The sequence below is a fragment of the Mauremys mutica genome, chromosome 5 (assembly GCF_020497125.1).
Source record: "Mauremys mutica isolate MM-2020 ecotype Southern chromosome 5, ASM2049712v1, whole genome shotgun sequence".
NCBI classification, from domain to species: domain Eukaryota; kingdom Metazoa; phylum Chordata; order Testudines; family Geoemydidae; genus Mauremys; species Mauremys mutica.
Genome location: NC_059076.1, coordinates 128141731 through 128164316, shown reverse-complemented (window position 1 = coordinate 128164316; position 22586 = coordinate 128141731). Strand labels below are relative to the sequence as shown.

Sequence of the window (22586 nt, the reverse complement as noted above, 5' to 3'; positions counted from 1 at the left end):
TATTAAGCCATTGCGAGAGGTAGTGAGACAACATGAGATAGGACTGAAGAACCAGCAGTAGATGTATAGCTCTCTGTCTCTTTTATATCATATGAAAATAGCACCATCTCCCAGATTTCTCAGTGATTAGCCAAAATCAGCACCTGGACGAATAATATCTGGCTAAAGCTGAACCCAGACAACACTGAGGGAATGCTAGTAAGAAGAAAGCCTTCAAAATAATTTTCCTCATTCGTATCACCCCCTAGTTTTTAGGGCAACTGTCCCCAGATTTATAAGTTGATCTATAGCCTTGAAGTCCTTTTGGACTCCTTAATGCTACTGGAATCTCAAATAGGGACAGTAGCAAAAAACAGACTTCCGTCTGAGACTGGACTGAAGATCTCACCTATTATACCAGTCACAGACCCATCCACAGTGATCCACACATTTGTGACATCAGCTCCAGGCTTTGTTATTGCAATTCTAACCCACAAAAAGCTCTAAGTGATTTTTTTTTAAAAAAAGGCAACTTCCCATATGTTTAGCAGCACAAGTTATGGTAAGCACCACTTTGGTCCTGCACTCTACACCAGTTCATCACTGAATACAGAGGCCTGGATCAAAGTCTCTGCCTTGATATTCAAGGCCCTTCATAGATTTTACCCTAGCTACCTGAGATATTGGCTCTCCTCTCAAAGGACAGCTACATTCCAGTGGAACCATGAAACTACTGGCCACTAAGGGAAACTTCATAAGCAGAAACAGAACGTTCACAGGGACTGGACCAGTCCTGTGGAACTGACTCCTACAAGAGATAAGCAAGTGATTGAGATTGAGAATACACACAAACAATGCTATTCAATAATGAAGCTATTTCTCAGAAAGAAAGAAGAAAGAAAGAAAGAAAGAAAGAAAGAAAGAAAGAAAGAAAGAAAGAAAGAAAGAAAGAAAGAAAGAAAGAAAGAAAGAAAGAAAGAAAGAAAGAAAGAAAGAAAGAAAGAAAGAAAATTATGTCAATTTTAAAATAATTGGCAGGTAGTGGGATACTATGGTGACTAGGGATATCTAGATAGGTGGATATATAGGGCCACAATTTTCTCTTTCTGCTCAGATGTGCTAGATGCAGGAATAGGAGATCGCAAAGATAGCCTAACCTGTGTGTCTAAAAACTATGTTAGCACATATGTGAATAAATGTACTAGTCATTCCCAGGGCACCACCCTAGTCAGGGGATGTACCCCAAGGGCCAGTTTTCCCATGTACACCTCTGAGTATAATAAAGGGAACAGGAGAGACTGAATAATTGTAGGGATATTAAAGAAGGTTTATATTAGACATGGTTTATATGAAAAATGACTTATTGTTAATTGATGCCTCATAACTAAAGGTTTATGTTAAAAGTAAATTTGTGATTCTAACCTGCAAGCCACCAGCTGTGTCTGTGTGAAGCCTGCTCAAAGAAATACTTTGTATAAAACTTGTTAAACATTAATTAACTCTAAGTAAGCCAAAACAGTAGCTGTTATAGTGTATAGATAGAGACCCCCACCCTCTGTAAGTTTTCATCTCACTTTATCTTTGATTGTTAAAAGACAGGGAGTCTCACATAAATTGGTAACACCCCAAAAAGTAAAGAAACAGTGAAATAGATGTGATTAAGATAGAGAATGTATGTGACTGAATGGTTAGGGAGTTACCAGTCTGAAGAATTCAGTGTTGGCTGAAGAAGGTGTCAAGTGGGATCAACCAGATGACCCACCACACCTCAAAGGAAGGAAAAACAAGCATCTGACAGAATGGAGCCAGCCATCTGCTGATTGATTTAGCAACAGCAGAATGAGGCAACTCCTATGAACTAACATAGGGAAAAATCCCTATAAAACTGGACTCTAAAGACTGAGGACTTTGAGTCTATGGTTCTGCCGCCAGCCTCCAGGAGCATCAGATGCATCTGACACAGACTCGGCTCCATCCTCATGACCAAGATACCTGGCCAGTAAGTTGGCATGAGCAACATCTAGGTTGGTAACTATAACATCTATACAGAACCTGAATGAATGATTGTGTGGATGAATATGTGTGTGTGTGTGTATAAGGAATAAGTAGTAATGGAAACAAGTAGGAAAACATTGTCTTTTGTTTTGTTATGGTATTTACAATAAATGTGGCATCTTTGCCTTATCCCTCTTAATAAGATCCTGCTGGTTTTTATTATATTGGTACAACATAATCAAGCCCCACAGTATCAACTTAGATGATATCTAAAAGCATTTAAGAAAACAAACTCCTTTTATCAAAAGCAGCAAAGAATCCTGTGGCACCTTATAGACTAACAGACGTTTTGCAGCATGAACTTTCACGGGTGAATACACACTTCTTCAGATGCAAGGGAAGTGGGTATTCACCCACGAAAGCTCATGCTGCAAAACGTCTGTTAGTCTATAAGGTGCCACAGGATTCTTTGCTGCTTTTACAGAACCAGACTAACACGGCTACCCCTCTGATACTTGACTCCTTTTATCAACTTGCACTTAGATGGTCCATAACAAAGCTGAGTCAAAAGTTACAAAAATACAAATCTTTCTTACAAATGCCCTCTCTTCTGATTCACCTTTTTTTTATTTTACTGTGCTGGGATTGTTTTATGATCCTTTGTGTTCCAGTTGTTACAGGCTAGTGGGCTGACAAGAACTGTGCCCCATTTATGTCAGAAAACAACTGGCTGCATAGGAAACTTTGTAAGAATTTCTGCCTCATAGCTGCCCGTCTTCACTTTCTTCTGAGGGCAGCTCTTCAGCATATTCAAGTGAACACCGTGATTTGCACGATGAGTAACTGAAAAACCTAATAATGACTGGTAATAGGCAATGCTCAAGGAGGTCAGGAGCTTGTGTTTTTTTTATTACAGGTGATTTGTTTTTAATTAATCCTTTATTTGTTTTGCTTTACTTTTTCCTCTTCTGTGGTTTTGACTTTTATTGAAGTAAGAGTTTCCTTCTCTTTTCTTGGATGCTGAGATGGAAGTGGTCTGATTCCAAAGAGAAGAGATTGAGTCCTGCATCTCCATGAGCTTCAGTTAGTTTATGGTTAAAAAACAAAATGAGGAGGAGTGGAGAGGCCCAGTTGCAACATTTGTATTAGAAAAATAATTTTACATTCTCGAAAAGTCAAGGCAGCAGCCTTGTGGGATAGCACCAGATAAGTCAACTGCATTGTTGCAGCTCCAGCACTTTCTTGCATTTCTTGTCTACACTAGAATAATACAGTGAGAGTGGGCAGGAAAACAGTGCTTGGCCTCGCTCAGAGCAAAAGCAACCCACAACCCTTGTGAACAGCTGCACGCAGGTGTGTATAGACATGGTATGTTACAGGTTTACTAGGAGGTTAGAATGGTGCTGGAAAAGGCTTCACAAGACAAACTCTACCTCTGTCCAGCAGAAAAATTAGGATGGAAATCTGTGAGTGCCCATGGCCTTTTCAGCCCTTTACATGGGTTATCCCTACATGAGGGAATCTGGAACCCTTAAGGCACGCCCCAAGTAAGCAGCATTAAAGATTTCCAGGGAGAGACCTCTGGGCTAGTAAAGCAGAATCCTTCTGTGGAACTACCAAGTAAAACTAAGATTTTTTTTTTAACAGAAATATTTGGGAATCATAAGAAATCTCAAAACACTGCCTACATTTTATTGTAACTGTAGTTTAGCTTCATCTACATATACTCATCGACTGCAGGGAGCAATTGACAACCATTTTCCAGATGTTTAATAACCTGCAGTTTTTAACTCAAAATATTGACATATTTCCATAAGACAGATAACTGCTATGGAGGTGTGAAAGACTAGACACCAATATTTGAGATTTTAAATCCAGCATTTGTAGTACCTTGACTTTGGCATTTAAAAGAATTTGTTTATGTGATAAATTACTCAAGCTAAACAAGGTGACAAAGGTTTTATATAAGTAACTGTGTCTAAATAAGCTTATTCAGCTTATTTTACTGTGTGTTTAGATGATGTTCTCTTTTGTTATCATTCAGTAGTGGTAGATGCTTTATCATCTTCAGGTTTGGTATGGAATCTAAGGAGACAATGTAAAATAATATACTTTCCAGTTGCTTTAGTATGATTTATTTTCTTTAACATAGGAGAAGTTTGAAAGCACCTAAGCATTTTATTTTACACTATATGCACCAAGGGTCATAATCCCTCCTTTCCTTCCACACTTCTGGCACTTCAGAGGGCCAATATGGTCTAGTGGAATGAGCACAGGACTGAAAACTAAGAAACCCTGTTTCTAATCCTGCAGCTGCCTGGGACTTGCTTTTAAACTTTAGGTAAGTAACATTGGGCCCAACACTGAGCTGCTGAAGCCCTCAGCTCCTACTGAAGAAAATTGAAATTGGTGCTCAGCAAGTTGCAGAATCAAGCCTTTAAGCTGACCATGTCTCCGTTTCTCCATCTGTAAAATGGTGCTTTGGTGTTTACTGATGAAAATTGCCATATAAGAACAAGAAATTTTGAATTATTAGTATCTATAAAGCACTTTGCAGCTGTAAATTATTCATTATAATTGGCTCAGATTATCCCTCAGATGCACAGATGTGGAGAACTCTACACACATGGATTTCACCACTCCCACACAGGAAGAGGGCTCAGTCACCTCACAGCACCTTCACTTCCCCTTCTGACCCTCTGGTGTCCAGGCTATGGGCAGGGGTGGGAAGCACACACATTATCCATTCTACTGCCCCCGTGGAACTGAATCAGAAAAGATAATATGGCTTCAGACTGTATTATTTCCATGGAACTACACCCCTCTCCCCACCCCATCTGCATCCTGAAGCAGCAGCTGCCAAGGAGAGGCCCCTGTAGCAATTGACTTCTACAAGGGAAGGTGGAGGCCAGAAATGGTGCTGATACACAGACATATCATTTGGATGACCCTGGCCACCTACATTTATATCTTGGGATCTACGAGGTTTGGGGACAGAGTCTGTGGCATTTTCCGCAATGAGGTAAACCCCAGCCCCTGAGAAGATGATGATTTGGGGAATGCTCACAGATATTTCCTTCCCTAGAAACTCCCCCCCACATGGGTTTTGTTGTAGGAGAGGATGATCTAGACCATTCTTCTTCTTATTTATTACCCCTTAATGAAGATAGACTCCCTCTCCATGTAGACCTTGGTTTTGAAAACAAGACACTCAGGGGGTGACCTGCTGCTGTTTTTGATGGGCCCAGATTGGGAGCTACAGCATCAAAGCATTGTGAGGCACCCAAGACTGCAGGGCAGTTGGACACAACCACTCACTGGTCTGGATTGCACCCCGGAATGTGATAGTCTCCTATTTACTTTGTTCCCTTTATGCAATTAAGGGATGGATTCAACACACGCAGTACCTTTTTCTTGATGCATCTTGTTCTTTCATGAAATCATAATCTCTGTTTGCATTCACTGCTGCCCATCTGCTGTCAGATGCAGACTGCATTGCGCCATTTAAGTAGATTAATTTTCTTGAGATGGACCTTCCTACAAGTCCCTTTTCCAGATGGACACAGTAATCAGGTTGACTTACACTAGCCAACAAGAAGTTTAATCCTCAATTCCTACATCTTCCATAAATCTGCCTACAGAGAGCCACTGCTAGGAATTCTTTGTAGTTTATGTCATATTTTATAAAATCTGTTGAGCCTGCCCCTAGTGTTTTGATTTTTCCTGAAGAACAGAGACTCTCTTGAGGGAAAATTTGAACCTTGGCATTTATCTTTCCATGCATTCAGATAAGCAGTTGTGAAAGCTTCTCTCACAGAAATATCATCCCAAGGAGATATTTGCTTTCTCTGGACTGTCAAATTTGACAGCTAAATATTGATATAATCTTGCAGTGTTAATCAGCTGGAAGTCTGTCTGCAAACAAAGAGACAGGGCCTAGTCCTAACTCATAAGAACGGCCATACTGGGTCAGACCAAAGGTCCATCTAGCCCAGTATCCTGTCTTCTGACAGTGGCCAATGCCAGGTGCCCCAGAGGGAATGAACAGAACAGGTAATCATCAAGTGATCCATTCCCTGTCACCCATTCCCAGCTTCTGGCAAACAGAGGCTAGGCTTACCAACCCTACCCATCCTGGCTAATAGCCATTGATGGACCTATCCTTCGTGAATTTATCTAGTTCTTTTTTGAACCTGTTATTGTCTTGGCCTTCACAACATCCTCTGGGAAAGAGTTCCACAGACTGACTGTGCGTTGTGTGAAAAAAATACTTCTTTTTCTTTGTTTTAAACCTGCTGCCTATTAATTTCATTTGGTGACCCCTAGTTCTTGTATTATTAGAAGTAGTAAACAACACTTCCTTATCTACTTTCTCCACACCAGTCATGATTTTATAGACCTCAGTCATATCCCCCCTTAGTTGTCTCTTTTCCAAGCTGAAAAGTCCCAGTCTTATTAATCTCTTCTCATACGGAAGCCATTCCATACCCCTAATCATTTTTGTTGCCCTTTTCTGAATCTTTTCCTGTTCCAATATATCTTTTTTGAGATGGGGTGACCACATCTGCACACAGAATTCAAGATGTGGGTATACCATGGATTTATATAGAGGATATATGATATTTTCTGGGTACTTAGCTTGTCTGTCTAGAGGATGAAAATATCGATATAGCTCAGGTATATCACCAGTTTTGTGTTGCATTTTTCCAGAAATTATTCCTCAAGGAGGCCCATGAAAAGGTTGGCATATTTATTTTGAATGGTTTCTTGCAAAATGTGTTACTTAACAATCTGCTCCATCTTGTATTTGGCTGTGACACTGATTACCTTTCCCAGACCTGAAGAAAAGCTCTGTGGAGGTAAAAGGCTTGTCTCTTTCACCACCCTAATAAAAGATTACCCCACTCACCTTGTCTCTCTCATATCATGGGCCCAACATAGCTACAACAAACACTAAAAAAAAGATGATCAGAAGAGACAATGGGAGGGATTTTCAAAAGCACTTAAGAGCACAAGTGACATTGAAGATCCCATTAGAAACTTGTGATCCCAAGTCAGTTAACCACTTTGAAAATCTTTTCCATTTTTCAGCTCGAGATTGGATTCAATTTCAGGCTAGAATTCAGACTCGGAGGCCCAGAATGAATCAGGTGTAGGGTTCAGGCTTCCATTCAATTGCACTGAAATCTTGCAAACTGTACTTGTAAAAATTTGCCTCAAAGTGACAGAAATCCTGTGAGATCGGATGTTTTGGCACTATTTTAGCCATCTGGGGAGGAGGCTGTTCTTGTCTGTGGCCAGAAAGACAAAAGTGATCTTTTCTGGTTCTGAGCATGTGGTGGAACCAACATAATAGGGACAGGAGGTTTTATTTTTGATGGGGGAAGGATGGAAATGAACCAGGGTTCAAATCCAGACCTCCCTGAAAATTGATGGATTTAATAAGATTTAAGGTACTGACCCCTCTCAAGTGAATAATGATTGCAGAGTCAGGTGCAGACATTCTAGAAGTTCTATCCCAAACCTTTAATGTTACTTTTGCCTGAGAAAGGAATGAGTAGGAACTCTGGGATTTGACCCTTGAAATTCATCAATAAACTCTTCTAAAAGTTATTTGTGCTTAAAATACAGTAAAAGGAAAATAAAGCATAAAGTGCACTGACCTCTTTTCGATAACCCCGAATACACATCCGGTGCACGAATCAATAATTCAGCACAACAATAATCAAAGAAAGGTAACAACAAAGAGAGTTGCGGGGGTGGGGGCACAGGACCTAGCCATGCAAGACTTTGCTCACCTTTATCATTGCCACACAACATACATAGTTAAACAACTGAGCTACAGGCTTTAAAAAGATGCCATTTCTTTTGGAACTAAACTTAAAGAGCAAAACAAAAACCATCATGACCTTAGTAGCTAATCCCTATTCAGCCTGGTTCTTTCGCTTCATTCTGTTAGATGGTATTGATTTCTCTAGCTCTGGTTTATGTATTTAGATATTTTCCACAAGACAGCTTTCCTTCTCATATTTTTTAATTTTGCCTGTCATAGGCACTTTTTTCTTGTTAACATCAACTTTTGTATTTAAATAGGAAAATATATTGTCAAATTAATCCAAAAAAAGAACTCTGTGAATCACAAAACTGCTATAAATATTATACCATTATTTACTCTCCAAACAGACTTCAGCCTTATTAAACAGAAGCCATAAATTATCTCTTCAAATACAAAAAGAAGGTTGTTCTTCACATAAAATTGAAGCCTGATCAGGACTACTGCATTACACCTGAGCCAGATGATTTTAATTAGCAGCTCTACTGAAAGACAGGTCACTTCTTCAATCATTCCTTTAGATCCAGCATGCCCTCTGGATGCGTTAACTAAATGAAGTAGTTCAGGAGGTGTGGGGGGAGTGGAAATCGGAGCATGATTATTTTCTCCTCTGTCAGTAAGGCTGCAATCCAATGCCCACTGAAATCTTTGAGTCTCTTTCCATGGGCTCTGGATCAGGCCCTAAATCAGCAGCACATCTCAGTGGGTTGTGTTTATCTGAAAGGAAGCTATAGGGGTTGCATATTACATTAGCTCAGGAAAAGCCCTGGAGTTTAGGGGTGCACAGTTCACAGGCACCAACAGAAGTAAAAAAAGGAAGAGATCCCTCTCTCGCTTGTGTAGTCATCTTTCAGCACTTAGCTATCCTGTCCTATGTGCTTATACAGTTCCCATTGCATCCAAGCCCCTCACAATCTTGGAGTATACTTATAATACTCCTGTGAGGTAGATAGTTACCCCCTTGCCAAATGGGGACAAAGGAAGAAAGAGATTAAAGACCAGATTTTTAAGATGTAATGAGGCACCTAAAGATTCATCTAGGCCCCCAGTGGAATTTGCAGGCATTAGGGGTCTAGCTGCATCTTTAGATGCCTAGATACCTTTAAAAATCTATTTGTAGATCATTTGCTCAGTCAGTTGCAGAGCAGGGAATCCCCAATACTAGGCTAGCACCCTAACCACTGACCCATCCTCCCGCTTCTGGCAAAAGGAACCTTAAAAACCAATACTTCAGATTGAGTGGAACCGTATAGTCCACTAGGCAGCCTGAAGAGGAACAAAGGAGAGGGATTAACTCACAAGATGTTCTAAACCTGCCGAAGGTAGGGAACAGAGCCAATTGGGTATTCTCTCTCCATCCCAGGCCTTGTGACCACCCCTGCAAACCGACTGTGAGTGGAACTGGGGAGCAGCTACTGTCCACAACAGACACTTCTTAAGATTCCCATGGATTCTCTCCCCTTCTCCCCCAAAATCCATGCAGGAGTTGATGCTAAAAGCAATATTAACTCCTGAAAAATCCTCTCCACTGCGTCTGGTTCTCATACACAGGGGATGTGGCCATCAAATCAAAGCACCACCTCTGGAGGGAAGGCCTACAAAGCAGTGCCCTGAGGTAGTCATTAGGACAGTCCTATAGATACTGGGAAACTGTGTAGCATGAGGAAAATGGTCTCAAGGCTGATAACCCTTCGCTCTAAGGGGATCTCTGCAGAGAGACATCATGCCAGTACCACAGATGCTTTCATTTAGTTTTTCCACTCCCATGAAGATCACGTAGGACCTGTAGTCCATCTCACCCTTGCTACAGAAGTATTTATTCCAATATACCGTCTAGGGCTTTGTATAGTCTACTTTTAAATGGCTCAAGCATAAGGAATATATTGTTGATATTATCATTAAGTAAATGTTCCCAGGTTTCAGCTGCATTTTCCTCTGTTTAATTTTATTACTCCTATTTCCATTACTGCCTTTTACCACCTAATTCTTGGTGCATACTTGTAGACTATTATGTTCTCCGATCATTTAGCCAAGTGTTTTTAGGCTGAGTGTAACCCAAACCTAAGATAAGGCTGGATTGAGCAACCTTTCATGCATTACTTCCTGGGACCGGCAACTATTTGAACATTATTTTTTTGTGAAAGAGGCTTTTGTTTAAAACTTTTTAAAGAGACAACAGATGTTGAACCAGCATGCTTATGTTGAGGACTTCACTGTTGTGGTTGAATAAAGAATACTTAAAAAAAAATGAACTCACGAGTGGCTTTTTGGAGATGTGCCTGATGACACCCACCCACAAAGAGACCATGTAATTAAATATAAAGCTTATTCGTGTATTGAACGTGCTAGATGCGATATTCAAATGTGCGGTCACATATTTCCATCAGCTGCTGGGTCTCTTCATTATGCTGAGTGCAGGCAGGTTAAATTCACTCAGTTAATATGGTGACCTTTAGGATACAGAATGCCAGCCATGTCCAGCATTTATCATTTTAATAAATGGAATAGATCATTGCCCAAATATTTAAAAAATGTTAAATTAATAAATACTTAGGGAGCTAAACCCACACGTAGACACCTAAATACTGTCAAAGTGGATTGATTTTCCAAGGTGCTGAGCACTTGCAACTCCGATGCACCTTTGACATTCAAGCACTTTTATTTAGGTGCATAGCTTTAGACATCCAAGATTGAAAATGTTGACCTAATCATCCATTACTGTAGAGTATGGAACAGTGACACAGATCAGTCTCTGGCAGGGCCGGCTCTAGGTTTTTTGCCGCCCCAAGCAAAATAAAATTTGGCTGTCCCTACCCCAGCCCTGGGCTCCCCCACACACCCTCCTGCTGCCCCAGCCCTGGGCTCTCCCCCACCACCTGCACCCCCTGCCACCCCAGCTCTGCCCCCCTGACCCACACCCTCCTGCCGTCCCAGCTCTGGGCTGTCCCTCCCCACCCACCCCAGCCCTGCTGCCCCAGTCCTGGGCTCTTCCCCCCCCCAACTGCATCCTCCTTCTGCCCCCGCCCTGGGTCACTGGTAACTTGCTCCCAGGGCAGGTCATTCAGCAGGAATTTTGGATGTGCACAGAACACAGACAGGATTGGTTCCCATATGGTTACAGAACTGCAGTAAAGTGGAACAATTTTCAGCTTGTGTGATTGGAGGATATTTGGATGCCTATTATAAGACTGTCCTCCATAAATGAGGAAAAGTCCAAGTGCCTTTATTATTCTTTTGTTCCACTCTTTGTTTCTATGGGGAATTTGCAAATGCAATATCACTATCTTCCTTTTAAACAAAACAAAACAAACAAACAAAAAAAGCAATGGCTCTTGAAAATAGCAGTTCCAGTCCTAAAAACCACTGGGAAGCATTTCTTGCTCAATTTTATCCTACTTTTTCTACAGCAAATTACAGTGGATCAGTATATTTGATTTGGGAGAAATGAAGTAACAGCTGCCCAAATGGAGCTTGAGCACTCCTGAATTTTGAGGTGTTCAAATCTGGAAGGCAGGTGCTAGAACCCTTTCTGAATATTAGCTAAATCTGGAAAGGAAAAGTCAATTTCTGCTTCCACGGCTCAGAAGTGGAAATCCTCCTAAGTGCCTGGTACTGTATCTAAAGCTGCCCAGCTCCAGTAGAGCCTCCCCTCCTTTACTTTTAATTTTAAATTCTAGTGGGATCCACGTACCTCCCTTGCTAGACTTCAGATAGAGAGGGGCACTGTCCATTTAGTCCACCCAATTCCTTCTTTGGAGGCTGCAAGGTGAGGTCACACCAGTATCCCTAATCCAGTCTGGGGATGTCTTCTGAAGGGGATATCTGGGCCAAAGCCTTCTACTACTTGGGCACACTTGTTCCCCATTCACAGTGCCATCCCACTCTAGCAGTGAGCTCAAGCTGCAGCATGAAGTTTCAGCTACCATACTCCCTCCCCCCCATTTCCTGTTGTTCATGGCCAAGGGATTGCTGGGAAATGTAGTTCTTTCCCTGCTCCGGGGCTGGCTCCATAGGCAGGGAGCTAACCAAGGAACTACAGCTCCCAGGGCCCCCTGTTGGTTCTCAGCTCCCAGGCTGGATCCCTGCCAGCTGCCGCCCCTGCAAATGGGCTGCCCCAAGCAGCTGCTTGCTTTGCTGGTGCCTAGAGCCGCCCCTGGTCTCTGTCAGTACCATAGTGGTTGCAAATCTAGTCTTGATCTGCAATCAGTCTGACAATGCAGTTATACAATTGTCCTATTCTCAGATTCAAGGTTCAGTTTTCAAAAGTCCCACTTTCAAAAGAGACAGGCATTTAGGAGCTTCAGTCCCATTGTGTTATGATGTGACTTGGGCTCTTAAGTGCCTAAGTCTGTTTTGAAAATGGGATTTAAGCACTCCCAAAAGCACATAAGATCCTAGATGGTTGTGAAAATTTTACTCCAAATCTCTATTCATTTGTTATTTTTGCCATTTTCCCTCAACAGATTTTAGTATCTTTTACCATGACAAACCATTCACCTAGTTATACTACCACTCTAAGGCCTGGTCTACACTGTGGGGGGGTCGATCTAAGGTACGCAACTTCAGCTACGTGAATAGCGTAGCTGAAGTCGAAATACCTTAGCTCGAATTACTTACCCGTCCTCATGGCGCGGGATCGACGTCCACGGCTCCCCCATCGACTCCGCTACCGCCACTCACTCCGGTGGAGTTCCGGAGTCGACGGGAGCGCGTTCGGGGTTCGATATATCGCGTCTAGATGAGACACGATATATCGAACTCCGAGAAATCGATTGCTACCCGCCGATCCGGCGGGTAGTGAAGACGTACCCTTAGAAACTAAGGATATTATCTGTTATATATGCAGATGTCATAACACAATCCCACAGTTAAAGATAAACCAGTTTAATGCATTAATTATTTAAAACACCAGATTTTAAACACTGAGATACCATCTACTATATACTGTGGAGTTTGGGGCCTGATCCAATTCCCATTGAAATTAATGGAAAGTTGGTTTCCAATAGGAGTTGGAACAAGCCCTAACTAAATAAGCCAACATACATCCTCTTTCTATAGATGCAGTTGTTTTAGCTATTGTTGATTAGAGGATTGTACTACACATCATTTACTAAGGTAATTAGACAAGTTACTTGCTGCCAGCAACTGAAATCATCATCATAAGCCTAATTAGAACTAGTTCTTAGCATCAAATTGTAGACCATTTGGTCCCGATTTTTAAGCTCGCTCTCAATCTAGCCTCGGATATTGCCAGCACAATTCTCTGCCTGTAATGAAGTGTGGGGGCAAAATTTCTGGTGCAATTATTTACATCCCAATTGCATGCACTTAGAAGTTCAGCAGCTTGATTTGCAGAGGCAAATAGACACCTGTAGTCCTGATTCCAAGTCCCTTAATCTAAGCACCAGACCATACTTTGTAACCTGCAAGGAACATTGTCAAGAAGATAGTAATGGTCTTTGTTAGAAGATGCTATTCCTTCTCTTGTCAAGGCAGTGAAGTATCTTAAAAAGCTAAATCTGGACTTCAAGGACCAGGGTGCAAGTAATGCTGTAATTTCTCCAGCGAAAATGAAGGCTGTGGAAGTCTTTCCACTGATTTTAATGGGAGTTGGATCAAGCCATAAATACAACACATATCCATGCACCACAAATGACAAGGAGGCTAAAAGATTTTGAGATCTTAAAGAAAGCTGTACTTGATGATGCTATGGAGCCAATTACCTAATGAACTGAAATCTGTACCAGACTGAACGTTTCTATGAAACTTCTCCCCTTTTTGGACTATAGTATGCTTTCTGATTCAGGATCCATCCTTTAGAAATGTTGATTCGTGTGTCCTGTATGTTTTGCTGGCATTTTTCTTGCAACTCTGTTCAGAAACAATGATCCTAATATTCTCTCTTTTTTAAAACTTTTGATTCTCTGTTTAAAATGATTGCTGCTTTGGGGGCCATTGCTGGCTTGGAATCTGCACTTCTTGTGAAATGATGTATTGCTATTTTTGTTCCTTATTTCCTGCTGTGCTGGAGGATTTGTTTATGTACGGGGATTTGTTCCTGGGCACTGGATGGGGATTTAGTCTATTGAAGGAATATTTTCTGGAGTTGAGTGATATGTCATTTAGCCCTATTTCAAGCTTCCAGATTTCGAGCTTCTGCTTTTTACATAACTGACAGCTTTTTCAAATCTAGCTGTTGTTGATAAGTGTACTATAATGTTTTATGATGTATCTTTGCTCTGCCTGGTTCCCTTATGATATTAATCTTGTATGTACTTCTCCTTGTGTCCTTGCTGGGCAGGACATTGGCAAAAAGGTAAGTGGGTCTTCTGTAATACTTTATTGATTTATAGTTAGTGAGCGAAAGGATTATATTCTTATAATTGAAGACTCTGTTTTGAGTCTGATACTTACATACAAACTCACAAACTGGCAATTTACACAAGCTGAGGATCTGCTCCATGCTGCTTTTGAAGTATATGCAGTGAAGATTATGTTTATTCACTATTTGACAACATAGTGCATGCATTTAAAACTGGTTATGATTTCACATAAATAAAACCATGGCTATGGACAAATACGGGGAAAAAAATCAAAAGCAGATAGAGTATTTTTAAAAACAGCTGCTTGGAGCTTTAAAACTACTTAATTACCCCTTATCTGTAGTAAAAGTTAAAGAAAGGAAAAGATATGGATGAAACTGGCTGAGAAGGTGTTGCATCATGGACTCACCATGAGTAATAGTAACATTAAAAAAAATCAGTATCTCTCTTCAATTTAACCCAACATCAGATACCTAAATCAGAGGTTAGTACTTGTGAACAGCCCTTGAAAAGTCAAAATACATAAAATTATCCTCTTCAGAAAACAAAGAATAATAATAGACCCATGCATTTGACCATGGTTTTTTTTTAGAAGCATCATTTAACTCTATGGTGTCCTTGGTAAAGTCAGCTAATATAATCAAGTGGAATACCTAATAAGATCCTCTGTGCAGTCCTAAATTTGATCTAGCAGGAGCATAGATAAGATGATCCAATGTGTCTTTGCCCCTCTCTAAATTCAATCATTATTATGTGAATATAATATAGATATATACACAGACTATTTTGTAAAGGAACTAATGTTTGGCCAATTTTTCAATAGCACATATCAGTAATATCCCAAACATCTCAAACTGAGAGCTGAAGTGGGTAGTGATGGAAAGATAAGGCATTCACAGCATGTAAAATTAACTAAACAAAAACATTATGTATGACTCTAAGTAATGTCATTCTTTTTTTCCTAACCCTTAAATAGAGTTACTAAATGACACTTCCAAATTTAGTTATGATATTTACAAATGGACTAAAGTGCACAATTACAGAGGGACACTAGCTAGGAATTAAGGAGAGAAGCGCATAATTTAAACTCATATTGGTGCCAGCTCAGAGCAAATTAAGTCAGTGTTCAAAGTTTATTACTGGGGTTTTTTTGGTCAAGGGGAATTCTCTTCTTTCCTTAAGAGACAAGTCCAGAGAAAGCGTATTTTAATAACATCCTCCAATTCTGGCATTCACGCCTTCAGTAAGCAGTCAGGACAAGTCGTCCTTTCTTTTTAAAATGCTAGGAAATAAATATGCAGCTGAGTTGTGCTGGGAAAGTGATTTTCAAGATAGTTTGTATGGACTTCTCAGTTTTTAAAAACAATTTAAAAAAAGAATTAGTAGGTGTGCCCTGAAATATCTGGTTCTTACTAGAGGTCACTTAGAATCAACAGCACTGACCCTTTAACAAAAGCATCTTACGGTATGAAAAAGTTCATCATGAGATTGTCAGTTTTTATAACTAAAATCAGGAGGAGCATTTTCTAAAGATTATCATTCTGGAGTCAGTTGTCCTATTATTCTCAAAAGAGTTCTCTCATCCTGGGATTTCCAGGGAGCTTTCCAACATCTAAGTACTTTGCTGTATAGTATCTGTCACATTGCATCCATCCCCTTGTATCTGAGTAGAGAACCATTGTACAACTGTAGAATCTGAAAAGACATGCCAAGTAGTAAGTAACCCCGAGAAAATCAGATGGATGATCATGATTTATAGAAAATTAAAGAATTATTTTTGGCAGAACCATACTGAAGCCTGTATAAAACTGATCTGCGCAGGGGAAGGATGAGTTCAGAGAGTAACGTCAATCCAGAGAATCACAGTTGGATCAAGACAAGCTACTGGCTTAGCAAGATTTTGATTGGAAAAAAAAACAGCAAGAAAGTATTGTAGATATTGCTAGATTCCGTAGGGTCCGATTCTGAGTTACACTAAGGGTGCATCTACACTGCAATTGAGAGGTGCATTTGTAGCACTCGTGGGCATACCCAGCATGGGTGGTGGTTTGGGATAGCTGTCCAAGTACAACCTGCATATTGAGCGTAACCTATGCCGCTGCCCATGCTGTTACAGCTACACTGCTATTTTTAGTGAGCTAGCTCCATCAAAGCTACACATGCTGCCCTCACCCTTCCTGACTGCAGTTTAGTGTGTTTAGAATCGCATCATTTCTGTGAAGAAGCTTACAGAATTCAAGCCAAACAAACAAGTGAGAACCAATAAAGTCAATCTGCAGGCCTGTGAGTACTTTTTATTTCTCGGTCTTTGCTTGGGAGGAAAATTTCCTACCAAATAACCTTTGGGCTCCAAAGCAGCATAGTTAACCTAACTTTTCATGTTATGGTGCTAGTATTTAAGGGCTAAAACAGAGGATTCACAAGCAGAATGCCTGGGTTCTTTTCCAAAGGCAGTATGGGCCCTTGGGAAAGTCACTTAGGCTAAAATATTAAATCTCAGGAGTCTAATGCTAGGGCCCTAAATCCATATTTTGGGAATTAAATAAGGGTCCTGCATTTTTCAGAGGTGCCAAGCACCAACAACTCCCACTGAAGCAACTGATCGTCTCTTTGATAAACTCTGATGGAGTTGTGGATGCTCAGAATCTCTAAAAATAAAGAACCCTTATTTAGGTGTCTGACTTTAGACCCCCAATGACTTACAAATAGAGGGACAGAGAAAGTATCTATAAAATGGAAATAAAATTTTAAAACTAAATGAGGATCCGATATTATATAAGAGATGAACATTAGGGATCTAAACCTAAAAAAAAAGAGTGGGAGATTAAAACTTTTAAGTCTGCCCTGTAGCGACACTTGAGGGGGGAAATGTATAAGAGAGAGGGAAACGCTCATGTGTCTTTAAAAATAAGTTATCTAATCAGGGACGACAAACACTAAAATTTCTTAATCATAATTGTATAATTATTGCCCAGAGTTAAGGTTGTCTGGGTGCCTTAAATGAAATTCTGACCACATGGAAATCAATGAGAGTTTTGCCATTCAGTGGGGTCAGGATTTCACCTATACATACTTTAACACAAGGGTCAGCAATCTCTGGCACGCGGCTCGCCATGGCTGCAGTTCACCGCTCCAGGCCAATGGGGGCTGCGGGAAGTGGCACGGGCTGAGGGATGTGCTGGCCGCCGCTTCCCACCGCTCCCATTGGCCTAGAGCGGCAAACCGCGGCCAGTGGGAGCTGCAATTGGCCGAACCTGCAGACGCAGAAGGTAAACAAACTGGCCTGGCCCACCAGGGTGCTTACCCTAGAGAGCCACGTGCCAGAGGTTGCCGACCCCTGAGGTATATGATAGTGGTTTTGTAACCTGTAATCAGAACTGAAAATCATAATGATGATGTTTGCACTATTATACTTTAAGATTGCATCAGTCTTTCCAGTGTTTTGTAACAGAACCTAGTGAAAATGTCCCTGCAATGGTGACCGTCAGAGAGCATTTTCTAGAATGTATTGACACTGATGATACTACAGGAGCTTGTATGACAAATGCTTCTTAAAAAGCTGGAAGATATGGGAATTGCGATAGCTGACATGAGAGATCAGGGCTACGATAATGGTGCCAACATAAGAGGAAAGAACAGAGGAGTGCAGACACAGATCCGAGAGTTAAACCCTCGAGCTTTTTTTGTCCCATGCAGTTCTCATTCATTGAACTAGGTGGTCAGTAATGCAGCTTCTAGTGAGTCTGCTGATTTTTTTAAATGTAATTCAAAGCGTCTATGTATTTTTCTCTGCATCAACTCATCAATGGCAAATTTTGAAGCAATATCTGGGAACATTCTCTCTGACACTGAAACCACTGAGTGCCACACAATGGGAAAGTCGAGTGGAGGTGATAAAGCCTATCAAACATCAAATTGGGAAGATAGATGATGCCATGACAGGAACTGTTCGTGGGAGAACAGTGGCAGAGGGAAATGAAATCACCAGAAACATACATAACTTCAAATTTCTGTGTGGCTTAGTGTTGTGGCATGACATACTGTTTGAAATAAATGTTGATAGCAAGAGACTTGAAGGTGTTGACCTTGCTATATCTGGAGCAATGGAACAACTGGACAAAGCAAAGTCATACCTACAGTCCTACTGGTCAGATGAAGGATTTCAAAACGTTCTGAAGAGTGCACAGAAGTTGGCAGAGGAACTTCATACTGAAGCTATTTTCCCACCCATTCAAAAATACAAGAGTCACCGAAGAAGACGACATTTTGATTACGAGGCACAGGATAATCCCATAAGAGATCCCAAACAACAATTCAAAGTTGAATTCTTTAACCAGGTGCTAGATTATGCAGTTCAGTCAGTTGAAGAACATTTCATGCAGCTCAAGGAACACAGCAGTATATTTGGGATGTTGTATGATATTCCAAAACTCCTCACTATACCTAAAGAAGACCTACACCAGCAATGCAGAGCACTAGAGACAGTGTTGACACTTGATGACATGTGCGATATTGATGCGAGTGGTTTAGGTGATGAACTGAAAGCCCTTTCAAGATACATTTCAGCAGGATCAACTCCCAAGGCTGTTCTGGAATATATGTGCACAAATAAGATGACCACCCTCTTTCTAAATGCTTTTGTTGCTGTGCGCATACTTCTAACACTTCCTGTAACAGTTGCCAGTGGAGAACGCAGCTTCTCCAAGCTGAAGTTAATAAAAACACATCTACGCTCCACAATGACATAGGAGAGGCTGGTCGGCTTTGCAACCATCTCAGTAGAGCATGAGCTGGACCAGACTGTGGACCTTCAGGAAGCAGTTCAAAGCTTTGCAACCAAGAAGGCACGGAAAGCACCACTTTGATTATTCAAACACATACCAAAGCCAGTTTACACTATGCAGACAAGAAAAGTTACATTTGCTGTTCAGGTGTTTGAAAGTTAAGTGTTACTTAACAACTTAAAATGCTTTGTTCAAAAATTTTAGTTCTCCTTTATTGGTGTAGGTAGCAGAGCAGTACCATGAGAGGAATAGAACAGGAAGAAGGCAGAATTGAGACCTTTCAAAGTTTTGGCCCAAGCGAGGGGGTATGGGGGCGTCATTTGAGCTCCCCGCCTCAGGTACCAAAATGTTGTGGGCCGGCCCTGAATGCCCACACAGGAGATGCCTCCATGCCCTATGAATCACAGAAAGGGTCTCTGGCCCCACAGTTGAAGTAGACTGGGGGTCAGGCCCGAAGATCCACAGAATCACTTTGGCAGTGCTCCAGTAAACTCCTGACCCCATGCAACTGGTGCAGCAGCACTGTGGCCACTCTTCCAGCTCCTAGACTGGAGTAGCTACTTCAAGGGGCTGTGCAGCAGCCCTGTACTCTAATTCTGGGTTGGACTTTGCTAGCTGCACTGCACTCCACGTGCATAGACCATAAGCACCAGGGCTGTGTGCAGATGGTGTTGATTTCACCCTAAAATAAAGAACACTCGCCTGAGTAAAGCTTTGCAGAGGAAGGCCCTTGAGTCTTTTTTTTTTTCTTTGAAAACTTTACACGTGCAACCCTTGGGAATGTGACCCAATCTAAGCAGAGAGCTTAGAAACATTTGGGGATTGATTCTATACTTCCCCTGTAGTTTATTGGTGAATTAATTCTAATATATTCAAATTACATCATGAAGTGTAATGTAGAAATATTTCACAAAGAGTATCTTAATAGGGAGTGAAAATCTGATGAACAGTAGTAATTCAGAGAAGGTCTATCTCCTGTTTATTTGGAAACATTATTGCCTTAAAATCCCATAAATATATTACTGTTTTTATGGCTCAAAAATCTTTATTTTGAAGATTTTTATTATTCTCTTACAATAAACATAGATTTACAAACGTTTTAAGCTAAAATGGATCATTTACTACCAACAGTGCTTCAGGCACATCATTGATTAATCCAAGTGTGATAAAACAACCTCGTTTTTATTATTCTCTTAAAGTCTGAGTAAAATCTGCATATTTGGAAACAATGAAGCAATATCTTGGTCCAGAGCTACTGGTGTATGAATTATTCACGTCTAGTTTTCGGGGTTTTTTTTACATTCATGAATCCCCAGAATGCTTTTGTAAAATATATTAGTGCAAGCCATGTTTTTAATTATTAAAGAAAAAACAAATCCGAAGGCACTGTGTATGTGAAGGGGGGCAATGTTTTATTTGTCTTCATTTTAGAAGAAGTATGAATCTCCTTTGAAGTAAGTTATTCAATATTTGCAGTATATTTTAAAGTTGTGGTCCACTGAGAAAGAGTACAGTTTTCATAGCAGTGTTCCTCAGCTGAAATCTGTTTTGCAAATAAACCTCTTCTTACATCCTGTTAGACTGGAAATACCCAAGATATACCCATTCAAGAGCAGCACTGGCAACTTACCAGAAGCCTGTGGGCCACTGCTCATTTTGAATAAATGCAGCTAACTGCCAGAGTAGAAATCTTATGTGCACGTGGTCTCTAGAACAAGGTTCACACAGCTAAGTTAAGTTAAATACCTAACTTGATTGCACAAACATTTGTGAACAGGTCCATTGCCTTAACTGCTGCAACATGGCATAGGAATGCAATAGAGGTACTTTGTAGAACAGGTCAAAAAAGCAAACAACACACAGCAATCAATCAATCTACTCCTGGATCCTATTATTTGTACTTAGTGCCTTCTCCAGCAATACCTATGCAGCTTAGTGGTGCTTTCGATCAACCCCAGGGATTGAACTGAGAAAACATGGTTCAGTGGCTAGAGCACTGGAAATTCAGAAAAGCTGGCTTCTATTTCTGGCTCTGCCACTGAACTGCTGTGGGACCTCAGGCAAATCACTGTTTCCCTTCCACCCGCCTGTCTATTTAGATTGTAGGTTTCTTCAGGGCAGATAACATTTCTTACTATGTGATTGTTCTAGGCACTATGCAATCAGACCTCAGTCTTGGGTGGGATTCTACTGTAATGATAACAATGACAGATTTTTGAAAAATTCATCATCTTCTGCCCGTAACCATTTCACTTCTTGCCTTTTTGCTCCTTAAAGTATGCTTGTTTTCCTTACCAACAATTTAGCACTTAATAAAAGAGTGACACTAATTTAAGTCAGGATGCTACTGCATGCATGGGGCTATGCTCATAAGCATACATGACATCAGTAAAAACACACCACCTTTTCCGTAATAAAGGGAAATAACATAACAGGAGTTAATACTTACCAGATGGAGGGCAGGGAGATGCAGCAAGCAGCAGTCAGTCACAAAATGGCTGCAGATTCTTGGTTCTGCCCATTTTAAAGGGGCAGCCCCAGAAAGACATGCTGGAGAAAAGGATCCTGTAAAAAGACAACTGAGAAGAGGTAGATCCAGATCCACAAGGGGATTCGGTATTGCTACACCTAACTTTTAGGTGCCCTGAAAATCATGGGAATCCACAAACCCTGCGTCTGGCACTTAGGCTCTCTATACAATACCTGGAGAGAGAGATGCATCTGAGAATGGGATACACAAAAGCCAGAACACTAGGTGAGCAGTCACCTAAGCTAGCCAATAGAAGCCACCATCAAAGAGGGGTGTGTCTTAAGTAGGATTGCCAACCCTCCTGGTTTCACTGGGAGTCTCCCCAAATCGGGCTTTATGTCCCGGAGGCTACTGACGCCAAACAGGGAGATTTTAGGCTGCTAAAGTCCAGTGGCACAGCAGGTCTAAGGCAGGCTCCCTGCCTGCACTGGCCCTGCACCACTCCCGAAAGGGGCCGCCACACCCTGGGGGGGGGCAGGGGTCTCCGCGCACTGCCCTGCCTCAAGCGCCGACTCCGCAGCTCCCATTGGCCAGGAACTGCGGCTAATGGGAGCTGCGGGGGCAATGCCTGCAGGCAGGGGCAGTGCGCAAAGACCTCTGGGCCCCCCCTGAGTCACAGGTGAAAGTGAGTGAGTGGGGGAAAGCGAGCGACGGAGGGAGGGAGGATGGAGGGAGGGGGCAGAGCCTCAGAGAAGGGCAGGGCTTCAGGGAAGGGATGGGGCAGGAGGCGGAGCAAGGGTGTTTGGGTTTGTGTGATTAGACAGTTGGCAACCCTAGCCTAAGCCCCTTCTCTCTCTCTCTCTCTCTCTCTCTCAGAGTTAGGCTAAGTCTACACTAAAACGTTAAGGGTATGAAAAATCCACCCTCCTCAGTGATGTAGTTAAGCTGACCTAACCCCCAGTGTAGACACCACTTGGTCAACAGAAGAATTCTTCTTCACCACTCAGGGAAGTGGATTAACTACAGTGACAAGAGGACCCCTCCCATCACTGAAGTGGGAGTCTACACTGAAGTGCTACAGTGATGCCGCTGCAGTTGTGCTGCTGTAGTGTTTTAAGTGTAGACATAGCCTTTGTCTCACCTAAGTCTAGCCTGCACCTATCTCTACTTGCAATCCCCAGCTGGGAACTCTCTCCTATAGG

At 41.5% G+C, this 22586-nt stretch overlaps 1 protein-coding gene across 2 annotated transcripts in view; it reads right to left on the bottom strand.

Moving 5' to 3' along the window:
- The window catches only part of SPON2 (spondin 2), an 84896-nt gene extending 63472 nt beyond the window's left edge, over window positions 1-21424 (bottom strand). For both annotated transcript variants that reach the window (XM_045017434.1, XM_045017437.1), the window contains exon 1: window positions 21364-21424. The gene's annotated coding sequence lies outside the window, so the exon portion shown is untranslated. The remainder of the gene's footprint in view (window positions 1-21363) is intronic.
- Window positions 21425-22586: the final 1162 nt, after the last annotated feature.